The 19,113-nt window shown below is 38.1% G+C and overlaps 1 protein-coding gene across 1 annotated transcript in view; it reads right to left on the bottom strand.

Annotated features, from left to right (window-relative positions):
* The window catches only part of NELL2 (neural EGFL like 2), a 326,039-nt gene that overhangs the window by 152,638 nt on the left and 154,288 nt on the right, over window positions 1-19,113 (bottom strand). The window lies entirely within an intron of this gene.

Genomic DNA, 19,113 nt, shown 5'->3' with positions numbered 1-19,113 from the left:
ATCAATGACTTAATTCATAAACCAGGAAAAAAGCCTAAGTTCTGAGAAATGTAATTCTGGAAAGAGATTTGAGAATAACATTTGGGAAGATAAGAGTATTTTTGAAAATAAAAAAAAAATTTGCAAGTAGGCTGCTCAGTAAAAAATCAGTGAAGAATAAATTAAAATGTCATTTACAAATAGGCTAACATTAAAAGGAATTGCAAGCAATCTTATTTGAAGTCAGTGGCATTAACAAGTTTGTTTACCAAATATTCATTTTTATATATTAAAAACTATATCTATCATGTGCTACTGACACACATGATTTTTTGACATCTCAAAATAAAAATCATATATTTTCTTCATTCATCTTTTTGAATTCATTCATTGTAAATTATACGGTACATTCCTCAAGAGTAAAAGCTCTAGTATTGTATCATTGTTCTTGCTACTTTTAATAGGATACATTATTCCTAGCTTTAGGATTCCTGCATTTAAAACAGATATACAGAGACATGCAGTAGAGAAATTTGAGACAGGGTTGAGAGTGATCGTAAAATTATACCTGTGGGAAAAGGTGAGATCATTTGGAATACTAAGGGGCTGAGATAACAAAAGCATGAGTAGTTTATCTATGTAAGTAATATTTATTGAATTCTTACTATTGCCCAAGGTATTAACGACGACACCAATGGCATGGCCTTGAAGAAGACAGATGTGGTATCTGACTTTGCAGAGCTATGGACCTTCTCAAAGACAAGTAATAATTTTTAAAAATGCTGTGGGAATTTGATAAGGATAGTGCCATCTGGAACAAAATGTGAGCACTCCAAATCTTACAGGCAAGGTAAGGCTTTTAATAGGGTGTGACATCTAAGCAGAGGACTAAAGGAGAAGTAGTTAGCCAAGTGAGATGGGAAAGAGGAGAGCATTTCAAACAAGAGAACTATGCTGCAAAGTGAAAGAATCTGATATATTCAAAGAATAGCAAAACATTAAATGTGGCTAATGAAGTAGCAGGAGCTATTTTGTGTGTAGATCTTGTAAGACACACAAAAGAATTTGACCTTATCCTATGATCAATGGGAATCTATTGAAGTTTTGTAAATCAATTTTTTATTATATCATATGTACACAGAGTATAAACTGTAAAAGGTACAACATAGTGCAAAATTAAAGTCAGTCCAACCCACAGCCACTCAACTGTCCCACTCCTAATCTCCTAACCACTTTTACCAATTTCCTGTGCAACTGTCCAGAGACACTGTCTGCCCATATAGGGATATGCACGTGTGTGTGTGTTTGGGGGGTGTGGTGGAGGGGATGCTTCTCCTCTAAAGGGTGCAAGTGAATGAAATGACATTAAGCAAGATCTTTTTAACTGCAAGGTACAGGATGGATGCAAGAAGAGCAAAACTGGAAGCTAGGAGGAAGCTCACTTGTAGTTTGGCTTTCTGTGTCTGGGACAGTATATTCTAGTTGCATATGGACAAAGTGTGGAAATATGGATATATATGTTGATAGAGATCAGGAGAGAAGACAAGACTGGAAGTCAAGATCTGGGAGCCTCAAGCACAGAGGAGGTAATTAAAGCCATGGTATTAGACAACATCACCCAGGGAGAGGGTGCAGAATGAGGAGGAAAAAAATAAGACAGGGGCCCTGGGGAACTTCAACATTTAAGGGACAAGTAAAGCAAGGAGGCTGAAAAGATCACTCAGAGAGGTAGCAACAAAACTAGAAGAGGGTTGGAGGTAGATGAACGTTGACATAGTGGTCAGCAATCATCTTTCAACACCTTCTATATTTGAGGTAATCCCCACCTCCCCAAGATGGAAGTCACAACTCAGATTTCAGCATACTTGGCAGCCAGTCTATAGCCTTGTAACCTAGGACTTTCCATCGCGAGCCCTTATGCGAAACTTCAATTCAGAAGAGAATTCACGAGGAAGCAAGGTTGTGAAATCTAGCAAGCAGGGTGGAGAAGGCGTTCAGCATTCAGGATAGGAGCAGTAGGACGGGTTCTGGAGTCCGGTCCCAGACGTCATCAGTGAACAGTAGGCAATATTCGTGTGAGTTGTAGTGTTGACAAAGCGAGGCAGAGGTAGTGGGATCTGTACCTACGTGTGACATGTGTGGTCCTGGCTGAACATCATCTAAACCTGTCCTTTCACATTTATTGTGAGCCACCCAACATCCTTCAATATATTCCTTCTCTGCTTTAACTGCCAGAGTGGGTTCTGTTGTTTGCAACTCTGATCCCTGATCAATACAATGTAGTATCATGAAGACAAGGTAAAGAAGTATTTCAAGGGGGGGGGGGTGATCAATAGAATTAATTGCTGCCTAGAGGTCAAGCAAAATGCGGGCTGAACGAGGTCTGATTTAACATTATGGAAGTTATCAGTGACCTTGGTGAAAGTAGTTTGGAGGGGAGCTGGGGCGAAAAATCTAGACTGAAGTAGATGAAGGAGAGCCTCTGACATGAAGAAATGGAGGCAGTGAAAATCAATTACACCTTTCAGAGATTCGGATAAAAAGGGGAAGAGGTCAATAAAACAAAAGCTAGAAGGGATGTGTGGTTAAGGGAGATACGTGAGCATATTTAAATCCTGATGGGAAGGAGCGAATGGAAATAAGTTGAAAACAGAGTTTGAGGGGATAATGGATGGAATAAGTTTCCTCTGAAGCCAGGAAGAGATGAGATTCAGTCCTCAGATGGACTCATCACTCCCAAGAGAAAGGGTATCTATTCCACCGAGACTGGGAAGAAGGAAGAAAGGGTGGGCATGAAGCATGTGGGTTTAAGTAAGGGGAGCAGAAGGGGGGTTAGTTTCTATTCTCTGTTTTCTTGGTAAAGAAGTTTCCTGTTGAGAATAAGAGAATGGGTAGAATCAAAAATTTGCATGGAGTGGTGAAGGTTTACAATAATCATTGTAGGAAATGAGAAGAAACTGAGCTGGGCTGCATAGTAAGATTACTCAAGCAGAGAATAGCACCCAGCAGGGTTGGCAGTCAAGCTCCCACAGGTCTACCACTTGACATTTTTATAACACTTTGGTTCTGGTGGTGCATGTTCATCTGTATTATATGTTAATTCTCACAACCCTGTGACTTAAGGGGCACTTAGAGAGTTACCCCCTTTTCACAGCCCAGGAGCCCGTATGAAGTGGGGAAGTTGCCCAAATGTTTGCGGTAACTTAGTAGTTTGCAAATCGTGAATAGAATCACTCCATATAACCCATGGTTCCTCCACAATCTGGTCCCTATTTCAGCAGTTTGATCTAACACCCCTGGCTATAATCCTCCTGTTGCAGAAAAAAACTCCAAAATACGTCTTGCTCTTTCCCTTTCCTTACTCCCCTGCCAATCTAAATTGGATTCATTCTTCAAGGCCCAGATGAAGCTCCAATTCCTGCCCAGTGTGTCCCTAACCTCTTTGGCCATGGGGAGTCCATCTGTCTCTACTTCTGCACTTTTTGTCTGGGCTTATTCATGGCTAGTTAGTAGCTATTTTGGCCGAATCCAATTTGCTTGAAATTATGGAACAGACAGGCTCATTTGAAAGATTGCCTTGTCACATTGGACTTGAAAATTCATCAAGTTGAACAGCACTCTTTCCAAAAAGGCAGATTAGTATTTTTAAATATTAAAAACTAATTTAACAAAGATTGATTTATTTTGTCAAAAACAAGAGTTTCAGTCATTACAATATCCAAATTGATGCCTATTCAGAGTTATTAATCTAAACATTACATCAGTGCTTTCATGAAAGATATGGAACCACTCCAATTTCCAACTGCTTGTTTATACATAAATCACCAACTAAACTGCAATGTTAAATTTGACAATCTTAATCAATGTTTAATGTTGATTAGGAAGTATGACCTCACAACAACTCAGTACCAACAAGCATAGTCCTACATTTTCAGTCCCATTTCTTCACTATCACGTTCTTCTTTAAGGATATGAACATCTTGTAAAAATCTGTCTGGGAGCACATTCTTTTTTTTTTTTTTTTAAGATTTTATTTATTTGACACAGAGAGAGAGATGGAGAGCACAAGCAGGGGGAGCAGCAAGCAGAGTGAGAGGGAGAAGCAGGCTCTCCACTGAGCACAGAGCCCGATATGGGGCTCGAACCCCCTGGGATCGTGACCTGAGCCGAAGGCAGCTGCTTAACCGACTGAGCCCCCCAGGCGCCCCTGGGAGCACATTCTTTGTATCAAAGAAAAATTACTTGGAGGAAAGTTAAGATGGAATAAAAAAGTAAAAATGAAAATATTCTTCTGTATTATTAAAATCCCAGGAACCTATTTTTATACCATACCAATGAATAAGAGATGTAATTTCAAGCCATAATGTCCAAACACATGAGGCTCTTCTTGCTCTGGAACAGTCATTTGCCCAAACAAGTCAAGTTCTTTTCCACAACGTATCTCAAATCTCTCATTTCTCTGTCAGGTTCATTTAATTTATGACTAACTGCTTCCTGCAATCCACAGCCAGTGTTATCTCCTAAAAAGTTACTCCTTTGTCCATTCATGGTACTGATAATGAAACTAACATTTACTCTCATGTCTATTGCTTTGACTGTGTCTTTTCATTTTTTTTCATAGCATCACGTTTTCACAAAGGATCCCAAACAGAATCTCAGGGCCACTGAATCAAAGTTAGATTTGTTTTATTTGTGCAATTCTTACACGTTTCTAGCTATACTGTTCCCTGCCATTAACCATGCTGAAATTTCCGTCTTCTATCCAAGCCTTTTTTCAGATATCCTTGATGCAATGAGATTATCTTATTTTATACTGGAGTTGGTTTTCTTGGAAGCAAATGAACACATGAAGAAAGGAAGAAACTGCAAAGGGAATGCTATTGGTGGTTTCATTTCAAGCAAGTGTTAGTTGACTTCAAGACTTTTAACAGATTTAACTAGGACACATGACTTGGATTTTTTGGAAGGCAAGATAAAGCTGGTATTTGTAATATAATCTCTAAGTTACATCTGACCTGAAACTTAATGGAGTTGCAAAAGTTCCATCAATTAAATTTTTAAAAATTGTTAATCATGTGACAAGCCACATATCACTTCAAATGGATTCTTTCCAGGGGAAAAGATTCTTTTTTAAAAAAATAGTTTTCATTTAATGAAAAAATAATAATAAACCACTGCTTCATATAAGATACCTGCAAATGATCTACAATGAATCGCTTAATTCTAAGCAGACGTTTTCTTCCTAGTATTAATAAACAAGTACATGCAAATAATTACCGGGTATTTTATCCTACTGCTCATCTACAGAAAAATAACATAAATTCCCACTGTTAATTTAAAGTTTTATCATATAATTTGCAAAATGAGGATAAATTATGCATACTCTATATCTAAGAACTGATTAGAATGTTATTCAGACCAGAAAGGAATTTGGCATAAAGTGATTTGGTTCTGGAAATAATCCATGGTAACTTAGCTACTGAAGTAGTTAAAGACCTCATTATAATTGGCTTAAGCTATGAGACAATATCATCATATGGACTCTCAGCGTATTTTTGCCTCAAGTCTTCAATAAACTTAAGAGTGAACATCTTCGTTCCAAAAATAAATTCATGTTGCATGAATTGGCTGACACACTGGTAGTAATAAATACATATTTAATCACAAACTTTTACCAAGGACTTAACTTTTCTGGAAGGCAATTTTTCACATACTTCATCTTACTTCATCTTATTTGACCTCTGCTTTCCCAACCTAATAACACAAATGTGCCCATTTAATAGATGAAGAACCTGAGGCTCAGAGATATTAAGTGATTTGCACAAATTCTCACAATTAATAAACTACGGAGGTAAGAATTAAGCCCAAGTCTTCTTATGCAACGTTCTTTCCATAACATCAGTACTGCCCCCACTCGTCAAAATAGGCAAGATTTTGATTTGAGCCACATAAACATTTTACATTCATTTGTCTGCTAAATCTCAAAATTTCTTCTGACATATATTTTTTAGACATCATTACAGGTAGCTGCTCCTACAAATCTGCAGAGTATCTATCTGGGTACTAGACTGACTCTTGCAAAAGATGGGTATACAAAATAAGTATTTGTTCCCATTTACTACTTTTCAGCACTGACACAATTGAGCAGTAAAGGGCGCCTGGGTGGCTCAGTTGGTTGGGCGACTGCCTTTGGCTCAGGTCATGATCCTGGAGTCCCTGGATCGAGTCCCGCATCGGGCTCCCTGCTCGGCAGGGAGTCTGCTTCTCCCTCCGACCCTCCCCCCTTTCATGCTCTCTCTCTCTCTCAGTCTCTCTCTCTCAAATAAATAAATAAATAAAATCTTAAAAAAAAAAAAACAATTGAGCAGTAAAGGCGTGACAAAATTATAAATACTTTTTAACATTGGCAGGCAGCAAATGTTTCTTGCATACTACAAAGAAATGCAAAGGTAAGCAGTCTGGTAAAAATAGGGGGCCAAACAAAACTCAAAATCATACCAGAAATGTAATAAAGTTACAGGCCATGGATACAAATTTCCATTCCTGCTGATGAATCTGAGGGTTCCCTTCAACGTCTCCCTCATTACTTCTGAGTGTACCCTGAGTGTTTCTATGGGCTCAGGAATAAATCAACATATACTTGCTATCACTGCCTATAACCCTGCCCCTGGGCATCCCCTGGGCCTTTTCCATGTTCTCTTGAGTCTCTGCCAAAGCTAGTGCATATCTCCATGTCCCTACTTTTGTCCCTTTAAAAGAGCTGCCATCCCCAAAGCTACAAAACTCTTGAGACATCACACAGTATCTTCTTCAGACTGTTCAGAGCTACTCAAAAATGGAAAAAAAAAAAAATTCTTCTATCTAATTTTGTTTTGTTCTTTGGAACTTAGGCCCTACAGTAATCTTGTTTATGTCCAAAATATAAGTTTATCCTCTTCCCCATCATCACATTATGTCTTTCCCACATTCACTGGTAAAGCCAGCCTGAAGTGTCAGGCAGCCCTCACATGCTTGTACATAAACTCCTCTGCACTCTTGGTATAAAACCAAAGCCCTCAAGAAGATCAAATAATAGTAACAGAAACTGGGGATAGGTATCATGCTCACATACAGCTATCTTCCTAGTATTTACTTAATTAACCAGTGGTTCTCAACCGGGAGCAATTTTGTCCTCCAGGGGAAATTTGACAATGTCTGAAGAAAACATTTTTGGTTATCACAACTGGGAGTACGGGATACAAACACGGTTGTGCTATTGGCATCTAGTGGGTAGAGCCCAGGGATGCTGCTAAATACCCTACAATGCACAGGATAACCCTCCATAACAAAGCATTGTCCAGTCCAAAAAGTCAATAGTGCTAAGGTTGAAAACCCTAGTTAAAACTCCCACCACATGGGGGTGCCATGGTGGCTCAGTCGTTAAGTGTCTGCCTTCAGCTCAGGTCATGATCCCGGGTTCCTAGGATGGAGCCCTGCCTCGGGCTCCCTGCTTGACGGGAGGCCTGCTTCTCCCTCTCTCACCCCCCTGCTTGTGTTCCTGCTGTCGCTCTCTCTCTCTCTCTGTCAAATAAATAAATAAAATCTAAAAAACAAACAAACAAAAAAACACAAAAAACTCCCACCACATGATAAATAGAAATATTGGACCACACAGGCTCAATAATTCATCTTTCTAGGCAGGAGCATATTAACTAAAGAATAATTCAAAAGTGGGGCGCCTGGGTGGCTCAGTTGGTTAAGCAACTGCCTTCGGCTCAGGTCATGATCCTGGAGTCCCTGGATCGAGTCCCGCGTCGGGCTCCCTGCTCAGCGGGGAGTCTGCTTCTCCCTCTGACCCTCCCCCGTCTCATGCTCTCTCTCTCGTTCTCTCTGTCTCAAATAAATTAAAAAAAAAAAAATCTTAAAAAAAAAAGAATAATTCAAAAGTAATGACAATTCTTGAAAACTCATCCTTAGAAGGATATCAATATAGAATTAATCTAGAATAATCCTCTTCAAACTTTAATGTGCATAAGAATCACCCGGTAAACTTATAAAAATGCAGATTACTGAGACCCAACATTGACCCAATTAAGCAGAATTAAGGGTGAATCCAGGAATCTGTATTTTTTAAAGATTTTTTATTTTTTATTTTTGATAGAGAGAGACACAGCGAGAGAGGGAACACAAGCAGGGGGAGTGGGAGAGGGAGAAGCAGGCTTCCCGCAGAGCAGGGAGCCCGATGTGGGACTTGATCTCAGGACCCCAGGATCATGACCTGAGCCGAAGGCAGTCGCTTAACCGACGGAGCCACTCAGGCGCCCCAAGAATCTGTATTTTTAACAGCCTCCTCAGGTGATTTTGATGCAGCCTGAGCCACACAGTAAGAAACCATGTCAAGGAAACCAAATTGTATACCAATAAAAAAAAAAAACCAGACTCTGAACACTGAAATTTCTCTCCAGTTGAACATATGGCTAAAAAACACTGGATAGTTACCAAATAATTAAGATAATCAATTAAATAAGCTGTATGCCTTAAACCAGTACTCTTCAAATTTTCAAATGCATAGGAGTCACCTGGAGATCTTGTAAACATGCAGATTCTGATTCAGTAGGTCCGAGATAAAGTATGACATTCTGTATTTCTAATGAGCTCCCAGGTAATGGCCTATATTGGTCTGTGGACCAGCACATTGAGTACTAAGGTCTTAAAAAACAACTGCCAAAGAGGATAAAGTCAGGACTACTTACATTAACAAAGCACAAAACCAATGATCACAAATCTTGTTTCCATCTGCATCTGGAAAATGGACATAGACTTTAAATGCTACCTCTATTAGAAAGTCAGCTCCATGACAGCAGGAGCTTAATCAGTTTTGCTCACAGCTATATGCTCACCACCCATTCAGCACCTGGCACATAAAGCATGCTCAACAAATACTGTGAATAAATGGGCAATGAACAAAGAGTCTCTAAATGAAGTCTGGTGATTGATAGAAACCAATCATAAATCAAAATTCCTAAAAAGAGCCTATAGTTCCATCTCAGAGAGAAGAAAGTGTAGCTGGAACACAGGAGTGAAAGTGCACCTGGCTCTGGGAGTTCCAAACAGATCAGATCCGGCCACTCGCCCTGACCAAATCCAAAGGCAAAGAAAAGAGTGGTGGTGAAACCAGAAAGGAATTTATGTCAGTGAGGCCAACACTGGAAAGAGAGTGGACTAAGTCTCAAAGACTGTCTCCGAAGTACTGAAAGTACTTCCAAGTTTATATAAGGCAAATGAGGGACAAAAGTGGGTAAGTAGGTGCAGGTGGGCAGCAAAGGTCAAATCCATCATTGTCTTGGGGTCAATCACAAGCAAGGTTCTTGCTGGCTCAGGGCAGTCCTTATTGCTTAAGAGAGTAGTTTTTGTTCATATCAGGGGATGCTTTGCCCTCAGGGTCTTTGGCCTGAGCCAAGAGACAAGTTGGAAAGGACCCAACTAGAAAGTGTGAGGTCAAAATGGAGGCAGCTGAAGTCCTCTTTCAAAAGTACTTGTTCTTAACCCTATTTAATACATAAATGTATCATTAATTGATGACTGATTCATAATTTCCTCTTTATAGTATCCAAAGGTGATCATGAACTCCAACAGACTTAAGCATGAATATTTTCTAGAGAAGTGCATTCTTTTTTTAAATTTTTTATTGTTATGTTAATCACCATACATCATTAGTTTTGTTTTTTTTTTAAAGATTTTATTTATTTATTTGAGAGAGACTGACTGAGATAGAGAGAGCATGGGGGGGGGGGTCAGAGGGAGAAGCAGACTCCCTGCTGAGCAGGGAGCCCGATGTGGGACTCGATCCCAGGACTCCAGGATCATGACCTGAGCCGAAGGCAAGTCGCTTAACCAACTGAGCCACCCAGGCGCCCTACATCATTAGTTTTTGATGTAGTGTTCCATGATTCATTGTTTGTACATAACACCCAATGCTCCATGCAGAACGTGCCCTCTTTAATATGGGTTCTAGAGGGGAGGGGGGTGGGAGGATGGGTTAGCCTGGAGAAGTGCATTCTTTGGAAGAAAAAAAAAATCAGCCGACCATGAAAGTCACACAACTATGGTGTTTTGTTTCAAAAGGATAGTATATGGGTAGCACTGATTGTTTCTTCAGCTTCCTTTGCATAATAATCTATGGCTAAGAAGTTCAGAGAAGTGCACTCCTTATTAGGTTTGATTTTAAAAATTCAAAGTCTTCCCTTCATATCAGAGGAGACCATGGCTTCAAAGAAAAAATGCCCTTTTCCTCCAATTTAAATATCTTAATGATGTTCAAGTTTACAGAAAGTGAACAGAAATTGTTTTTGAGTCAGCAGAAGCTTAAGTTAAGTATCACAGAGAGTAAATGATGAATGGGCCCAGAAGAACTGCTAATGCAAGTTCAAATTTAGCTGGGTCACTTGATAGTGATTTTCAAAAGCTTTTCACAAAACTTCTCAATTGGAGAAGGAATAATTTTTATGAAAAACAACACACACACACACACACACACACACACACACTGATCTCCTCAGCATAGTGAACATGTTAAATAGATGTTCCTAAATGCCTAAAAACACTTATGTTTCCATAGTTGGCCTTCATTATGTTGAGGTATGTTCCCTCTAAACCTACTTTATTGAGGGTTTTTATCACAAATGGATGTTGTACTTTGTCAAATGCTTTTTCTGCATCTATTGAAAGAATCATATGTTTCTTATCCTTTCTTTTATTAATGAGGTGATTTGCAAATATTGAACCACAACTGCAACTCAGGAATAAATCCCACTTGATCGTGGTGAATGATTTTTTCAGTGTATTGTTGGATTTGGTTTGCTAGTATTTTATTGAGAATTTCTGCATCTATGTTCATCGGGATGTTGGCTTGTAGGTCTCTTTTTCAGTGGAGTCTTTATCTATTTTTTGTTTTAGGGTAATGCTGGCCTCATAGAATGAATTTGGAAGTTTTCCTTCCTTTTCTATATTTTGGAATAGTTTGAGAAGAATGGGTATTAACTTTTCTTTAAGTGTTTGGTAGAATTTACCGGTGAATCCATTTGGCCCTGGACTTTTGTTTATTGGGAGTTTTTTGATTACTGATTCAACGTCTTTGCTGGTTACCAGGATATCATATTAATTCTGAAAGTTGTTTTATGTGGCAACTTTTTCAATTGGTTGGATAAATAGATGATGCCTTTAAAAGTCCAATTCATATTTGAAAACATCAGAAATGCTTTTGCTCCTCTCATTTATTTTTTTGTTTGTTTGTTAATTTGTAACTGTGATGCTTAACTTTGTTGACCCAAGTAAGCCATTGGATGACCGATATTTAGTCAAACATTATTCTGGGTGTGCCAGTGAGGGTGCCTCGGGATGAGATTAACATTTGAATTGGTAGACTGAGGAAAGCAGATTGCCTCCCTAACCTGTGGGGCCTCATCCAATCAATGGAAGACTTGAATAGAACAAAAAGCTGAGTAAAAGGGATATTTTGCCTGCCTCACTGTGAGCTGGGATATTGGTCTTCTCCTGCCCTTGAACTGAAATTTACAACATTGGTCTCCTGGTTCTCAGTTCTTTGGACTTGGACTGAAAGTATACCATGGGCTCTAGGGATATACAACTTGCTGACTGCGGATCTTGGGATCTTCTCAGCCTCCCTGAGCCAATTCTTTATAATCAATCAATGTCTCAATCAATCAATCAATCTCTCTCTGTCAGTATATGTCCTACTGGTTGTTTTTATGGAGAATGCTGATTAATATAGTAACCTTGGGTTTTTTTTTTATTTAAGAAACTCTACCATAACACACAGAGAGTGCGTCATTAGCCATAATTTTGAAAAGCTACAGTGTCTACTAGAATTCCCTAATTAATCCCACAGGGCTCAGTCCTCTGGTTATTTATCCCCACTCTGTTAACAGGCCTCCCGTTAACTCCAGTGGGGACTTGTGTGCTTGGCTTATAATCAGAGGATTGAGCTCATTCTGCATCTTTCTCTTCATATCTCTTGGAGCAACTCTGTGGGGCTATCACTCATTCCTAAAGAAGTCCTCTCAGATTGCCTCTGTAGTTCATAGTTAATGATATGCAGCTATTGTCTATGTCAGAAATTCACACTAAATGAATTGTGAAGTGGTAATCAGCTGGGAAAGAGAGAAAAAAGGAAGGAAGGAAGGAAGGCAGGAAGGAAGGAAGGGTAGGAGGGAAAGAAAGTTTGTTTTCCCATTGTCTTCCTATGTGGGTTATTTACCATGGTTTCAGCTCTAATTCTCTAATACCAATGAGCTGCTTTCTGGATGGAGTACAGATTATCTTTCCTTTTCAGAAACATTCAATTTGTAAGGCCAGTTAGCTGCTTTAAAAAATGTCTCTCTGAAGAAAAATCTATATGCTATTCTTATTTATAAAAATAAGAATTAGATTATGTATCTAATAAGTAAATTAAAAGTAGTAAAAATTTAAAAACACTGAATTTATAGATAGATGATATGAATTTGAACCCTGGATTTACTGGGTAAACAATTTGGGGCAAATCATTTGATGTCTAATCTCTTCAGTTTTCTTAACCACAAAACAGGATATTATAAAAATGCCTGCATCATAGGACTGCTGGAAGAAATCAGATATTGTATCTAGAAAGTATATTAAGTGTCTCTTAGGAATCGTATGGTTATTAGGAGTAGGTGATATTTTTTATGACAGCCCTATTGACAAACAATGGCAGGAAAAAAGAACACAAAATAGAAAAAAATAGGGAAATTACTTGTTTTCATTAAGAGTTATGCTCACATTACTTCACACACAGGCTAGAATCTCCCAAAATGCAGAATAATAAACAACGGCGAAGAGGTATCCTTAGCCAAAGGATTGCATTAAAAAGACAGGAAGGAAATGAGAGGAGATAGTGTTCTTTTGATAACAGGTTAAAAAAAAAAAAAGGAAAAGAACGAAAGGAACAAAGAAAGAAAGTAGATATCTAAATATAATTTATAATTTATGTTTGCAGGTGTCCCATGCCTGGCACATAGCAGGTAATAAACTAATGTTTATTAATATTCTAATCTCCACATTCAAATGGCATTTAAATTAAGCACAATCTACACGTCAGACATTTAATGTTCAAGTGAGTTGCTTTGCAAATTGTAGACAGAATTAAAATCTTAAGTAAAAACTTGAGTGTACAGTAAAAGCAAGAGAGATATGGGGAAATTTCTGGGATTTTTGGTCCTTTCAATATGCAATGCCATATTTCAGTGTACATATAATTTAATAAATAACAAGTGTGTTAAATGAATGAATGCCTTCTCTTGCACTACTCAAAATAATTTTTAAGGACCAAAACATACCAATTTAAAACAACTGGATCCCTTTTTACCTATAAAAAATCAATATCACAATTAGACTTTCTTATGCAATATAAGCACAATTCAATAAGTTCAATGCTTGTCCTCAGTAATTCTTTAGTGATGAGGTAGCCTAAAAGTGCCCATCTGTTCAGCAAATCTAAGCATTTCAAACCACCAATAAACAAATATTTCTTAAACTCTACACTGTCTATCTCTATTTTAGAAGTTTATAAGAATTCGAGGAAAATAAACAGTCTATGACAAGACACAGGTGGGAGAAATATAAAGAAGCATACATACATGAGTTCTTTAATAAATAATACAGTATATAAGAAAGTATATTACAACTGGACAACTGGATATAAACCAGTATAGAACAAGGTACAAATTCTTTGGCCAGATAAAATTTTAAAATAGATTTGAGAAGTTAAATCTGTGTGCTTAATTCATCAAGAAAGGGTTCAGAAAGAAAAGAAAAAGTAAGTAGTCTAGAAGTATAATTAAATCATGGATAGTCAGGCCAAAAAGCAAAAGGGGTTTCTGCCAAATTATAGAAGTTTGCCACAGTTACCATAATAAGGTACCACAAACTGGTGGCTTAAGCAACAGAGATTTATTGTCTCACAATTTTGGAGGCTAATTTTCCAAAATCAAGGTGTCGGAGGGTTGGTTCCTTCTGAGGGCTGTGAAGGACAATTTGTTCCATGCCCCTTGCCCGGCTTCTGGTGTTTTGCTGGAAATCTCTGGTGTTCCTCAGCTTGTAGCTACATCACCCCAATCTCTGCCTTCATGCTCACATGACATTCTCCCCTTGTGTCTATGTCTACATGTTCCCACTTTATAAGGACAGCTGTCATACTGGAGCACGGTCCCACCCTTTTCCACCAGTATGACTTCATCTTAACTAATTACACTTGTAACATTTCCATTTCCAAATAAGGTCACTTTCTGAGGTACTGTGGATTAGAACTTCAACATATGAATTTTTGAGAGACACAATGCAATCCATAATACAGATGAACCGTCCTGAGGAAAGGAAATGATTAAGAGAGCTAAAGGTGACCTGCTAAGGATAAATGGATGCATAACTATGTAGGGCCAGGCAACAGACAGCCTTGGAACCTTAACCTTAGCAAAGGAGCTTGCTGTGTCGGACAACAGGAAGGCACTATGGGCTCTCAAATAGAAGGAATGGTGTTTTGTCAACATTGTCTGGAGAACAGGTCCTCGTGGGTAGGAAGGGATGAGACACTAAAGACAGAATAACTAAGATGAACGTGACATGAAGTATAAACTATCCGGCAGCAGCAGTCAGAATGAAAGAGATTAAATGAATCCAAGAGAAAGTGGTCTATCAATAAAAGATTATTCCTTTAGGGAGTTCAGATTATACCAAACAATTTCCTGTATTTTTGTTAATTTGAAGAAATGTCTTACAAACTGATTTCAGGGTTCACTAGTATCAACTACCAATTTCAGTAATTATATGTGATATGCAATTATATGAATGACTCATGCAGAATTATTTTCCTATTCTTGGTGTAATGCCAAAGGCTTGGAGAGCAATAACGCCAATTATTTTAAGGGGTTTGGGAATCAGGAAGAAGCTTCCTCAACATAATGCACTATTGGATTGACACAGTATATCCCTGGCAACAATTATGCACTGAAGAGAAAAAATTAGCAAAAGGATAACTTCTGAAGACACTCTCTGAAATGGAATGCCACGGTGGTCCTAACATAGTAATGAATAGTGGGATGTCAAGAAAGAAAATATAGTCACAAAATCAAAAGCTCCTACAATTTTCATTTTAGAGTGAAGACACGTAACAAAGAACCATTCTGAAAAACATGATGGCCAACCTGATTTTTGACAACTCTTATAGACTATATGTCCTAACAAGAGACCAAATGAAGGGGAAGTACTAAAATTTCACTAAGAATCTATAGGGAATGAGGGACAGTGAACGGATGGAGATGAATATATAATTTTGGAAATAAATACAGTAAACATACAGTTCACAAGAAATACAAAGTAGGCCAATATACTTCCAAATATTCAGATCCTTTGTATCTAAAAGGTGAATAAAACATCCATTCATAAAATCTTAATATTAAACCATGTTTATAAATATCTAAAGAATTGCAAAACTCATTCGTGAATGAGAAGTTATCATCTACGTGGCTGAGATACCAGGGGAGGGGAGAGACAGAACTTAAAAGGAAAAAAGAAGGTGGGGAAGAAAAATCCTTCCTTAGTCCCACTTTCCTTAAGCTACTGCTCTCTCTTCCTCCTTCCCTTCATAGGCATACATCTGGAAGGAGTTCTGTCCCTTCATCAGATCCATTTTTTCCCATGATGCAATATTCAATGTGCTCCCAACTGGCTTTTGTCATCACCTTTGTACCCAACTTGCCATTGCTGATGCCCTCAGTGTCTTCCATAAAGTTCCATGCAAAGGACATCTTTCAGTCTTCCTCTTTCTTGCTAAGAAGAATTCCCCTTTCTTCTTGAAATTCTCTCTTTCTCTTGATTTCTGTGAGACTGCCTTCTTTTCTTTCCTCCTACATTTCAGCCACAGCTTTGCTGTCTCCATCACATATCTTTTCTATAAAATGCTCAAACTCTAGAGTTTTCAAGCCTCTCTAGGTAATTCCTTCCAGTTCTTCAACTACCATTTATATGCTAAATGATCCCAAATTTTATGTATAACTTAAACTTCTCTGAATTCCACATCCATGTATATTCAACTGACTACTCAACTGTGATGTCCCATAGGTACCCCAACCCAACATGATGGTCTTCCCACCCAATCTGTTTCCTAAGAGAGCGGCACCGACATCTGCCTATTGCTCAGGCCAGAAACCTGAGTATCAACCTTGGAAACCTCTCTCCTCATCATCTCCTATCCCAATTAATCAGCAGGACTGGTTTTACCTTACAAATGCTCTCAAATGCATCCACATCTCCATCTCCACTTTCAGTGTAAGCTACTACTGTCTCCCATGTGGTTTCCCACATCCAGTTTTACCTTCCATTCAGCCTGAAGCTGAAGTGATTTATTTAGAACACAAATGTGATCATGGCACTCCTCTGCTTAAAGCTTCCATCGCCTACCCCCTTGTTCTTAGCATGAACCCCTTACTTAGACCTTACTGTGCCCTTCAAGGTCCTGCTGCCCTTCATCCATCCATCAGGCACCTCTCTCTTTGCTCTTCACCTTCTATCCGTTCTTACAAAGTGTTTCTCTCCACCTGGAGGCCTGGAGGCATGGTGAGTCCTCTACTAGGAAATTCCCTTCTTTCCCATCTTTACCTCTATGCCTAACTGATGTTTACTTAATCTTCAGATTTCCAAAGAAACCTCTATTTTCTTCAAGCACTACCACCCATACAGATCAGCCCCTGTTAACCTATTTCTCTTCAGGGCACTTGCCACACGTGCAATTAAATGCTCTTTGGTGTAATGACCTGTTTGTTATCTTTCTTGCCTGAGACACAATATCAGTCATGTATATATCTTATTTACTGCTTCACCTCTAGTGTAGCCTTAAACAAAGTAGGCATTTAATAAATGTTTGCCAAATGAATAAATGAACTCCAACATTTACCAGTGCTATTTTAACCCTTATCAAGTAAACTGTGGTAAAAATCAATAGTCGCAATTACAGTCATATCATTAAAACAACCCCACAGATTCAGTAAACAAAATTTGCATCACTTACAAATTATCACTTGCTTATTTTTGTATATGATCACAGGTCTAATTTTTTCAAGGACCAGAACTCATAAGACCAGCTGACAGATAACATGTACAATTGCATAATTTTTTAACAATGTTGCTTCTAAGAAGTCAAACATCCTTAGAGTTAACAACAACAATAACAGAATGAAAAGGAAAACCAAATTTGATCAGAATACTGGGAAAAAAAACCTCTTAACATGAGTAACAAAAGATATAATACTAGAAGTCCTCATTATGAAAAATACAAGATCTCAATAATAAACCAACCAGTTTTTCCATCATTTTCTTAACTTGAAGATTTTATCTTTAAATGACAAGGAAATAACATGAAGAAGAAATTTACAAACCATATTTCAGTATGATCCATTCAGAATGGAAAGCAGCTGCCAATTTGTGCTACATATTTATAAGTGAAAACAGTGATACAAACCTATTTTTAATAGGTTGCATTGAAACGTTATTTAATTTAAATCTCTGGTCTCTTTTCTTGAATTCTTTCCTGTCTCAATAAATAGCAACACCATCCATGTGTTGCTCCAAACTTCAAAACTTAATCCCCTTGCCCTTGATTCCTCTTCAATTCTCCTCCACAGTAAACTATCTGCAAGTTATTTGCTCTATTTTCAAAAAATACCAAGAATATGCTCCTTCCTCTTCACCTCCCTTATTATTTCCTGGGTCCAGATCACCAACATCTTTGCCTAGACTACTGCAATAGCCCTCCAACTGGTCTTCCTATGTATGCTTCTGTTCTCCCCACCATATTTAACCCCATAATCTGCAATTTAGTTAATCTAAGGCATGGCACCCATAGCTATCTTTTTCAATACAAGTGTTATCACTCCCCTAAAATCCTTATGAGCCTCTTTACATCACCTGGCCCTTACTTAATTCTTTAATTGCATCTTAACTGATTCATCTGCTGTATCACTTTATCCTTTCTTTCAGTTTCTAGAACATCCAAGATAGTTCCCACTTAGGGTCTTTCTACTTGCTATTGCTTCTGGTTGGAATGCTCTGTTCCAGATCTTTCTGTGGTGTTTCCTGATCATCAAGTCTCATGTCAACTGTCAACGTTCCCCCCTTAAGCCCCATAGATTTTCCCTGACCATCTCATCTAAATTAATCCCCAATCAATCTCTATCACATCATCCTGTTTCATTTTCTTCCTATTATATATTATTACCTGAAACTGCCTTCTCTATTTCTATGGTTACCCACTGTCTAAAAAATTAGACCTGTGATCATATACAAAAATAAGCAACTGTCTTCCCCTTAGAACGTGAGCTCCTGAGCACAGAAACCTATTCACCATTCACTATCCAGTACCCAGAAAAGTGCTTGGTACACAATAGGTGCTTACTAAATACTTATCACATGAGTGAATATACTTAACAACAACCAAAGAAGCAGCTCCGAATATAAATAATGACCATAAAATTAAGATTCAAAAAGAGGTATCGCATGAATTTATATCATGTAGGTTTCATAGTACACACTTAGACGATATCAGTGGAGCTTATTACATGTTAGAGATCTCAACTATCATCATGAAAAATACATTATAAGTAAGTTTAAATCCATTTGTTATATAAAGCCTTTCAAAATGAGGAATTTTAAATAAATCTGCATTATAAATGGGGAAGGAAAGGCATGTCTTTCCTTCAGCAAAAAATATAATGGTCTCTTTAGGACTGAATCAGAAGCATTTGATGAAATACTTTGGAAAAAAGGGTCAACTTTTAAAAATAAATGCTGACTTTTATGGCAGAATAAAATCTACTGAAAGCTAAGAGTAACAATAGAAATTGGTTTCCCAAGGGCCAATAAATCATCATGTAGCTAAACAGGGGCTGACAAATTTATAACTTGGAGGTTTTCTGTCTCCAAGGACCAATGGCACATTCTCGACACTTAAGAAAGGTAAGTCTAGAACCCTCCAGATGTCCAAACACCACTGTGTCAGTGTTCTTACTTGCAAGACCCACTAGCTAGTCACATAATTAATGAGAATCATTCAAATCTGTGCCTCTGGGA

This window comes from Mirounga angustirostris, unplaced genomic scaffold (assembly GCF_029215605.1).
Source record: "Mirounga angustirostris isolate CCGP_5_RB_7025 unplaced genomic scaffold, mMirAng1.0.hap1 SCAF_5, whole genome shotgun sequence".
Lineage (NCBI taxonomy): Eukaryota > Metazoa > Chordata > Mammalia > Carnivora > Phocidae > Mirounga > Mirounga angustirostris.
Note: the sequence above shows the minus strand (reverse complement) of the source record. Positions and strands in the feature narration are given on the sequence as shown.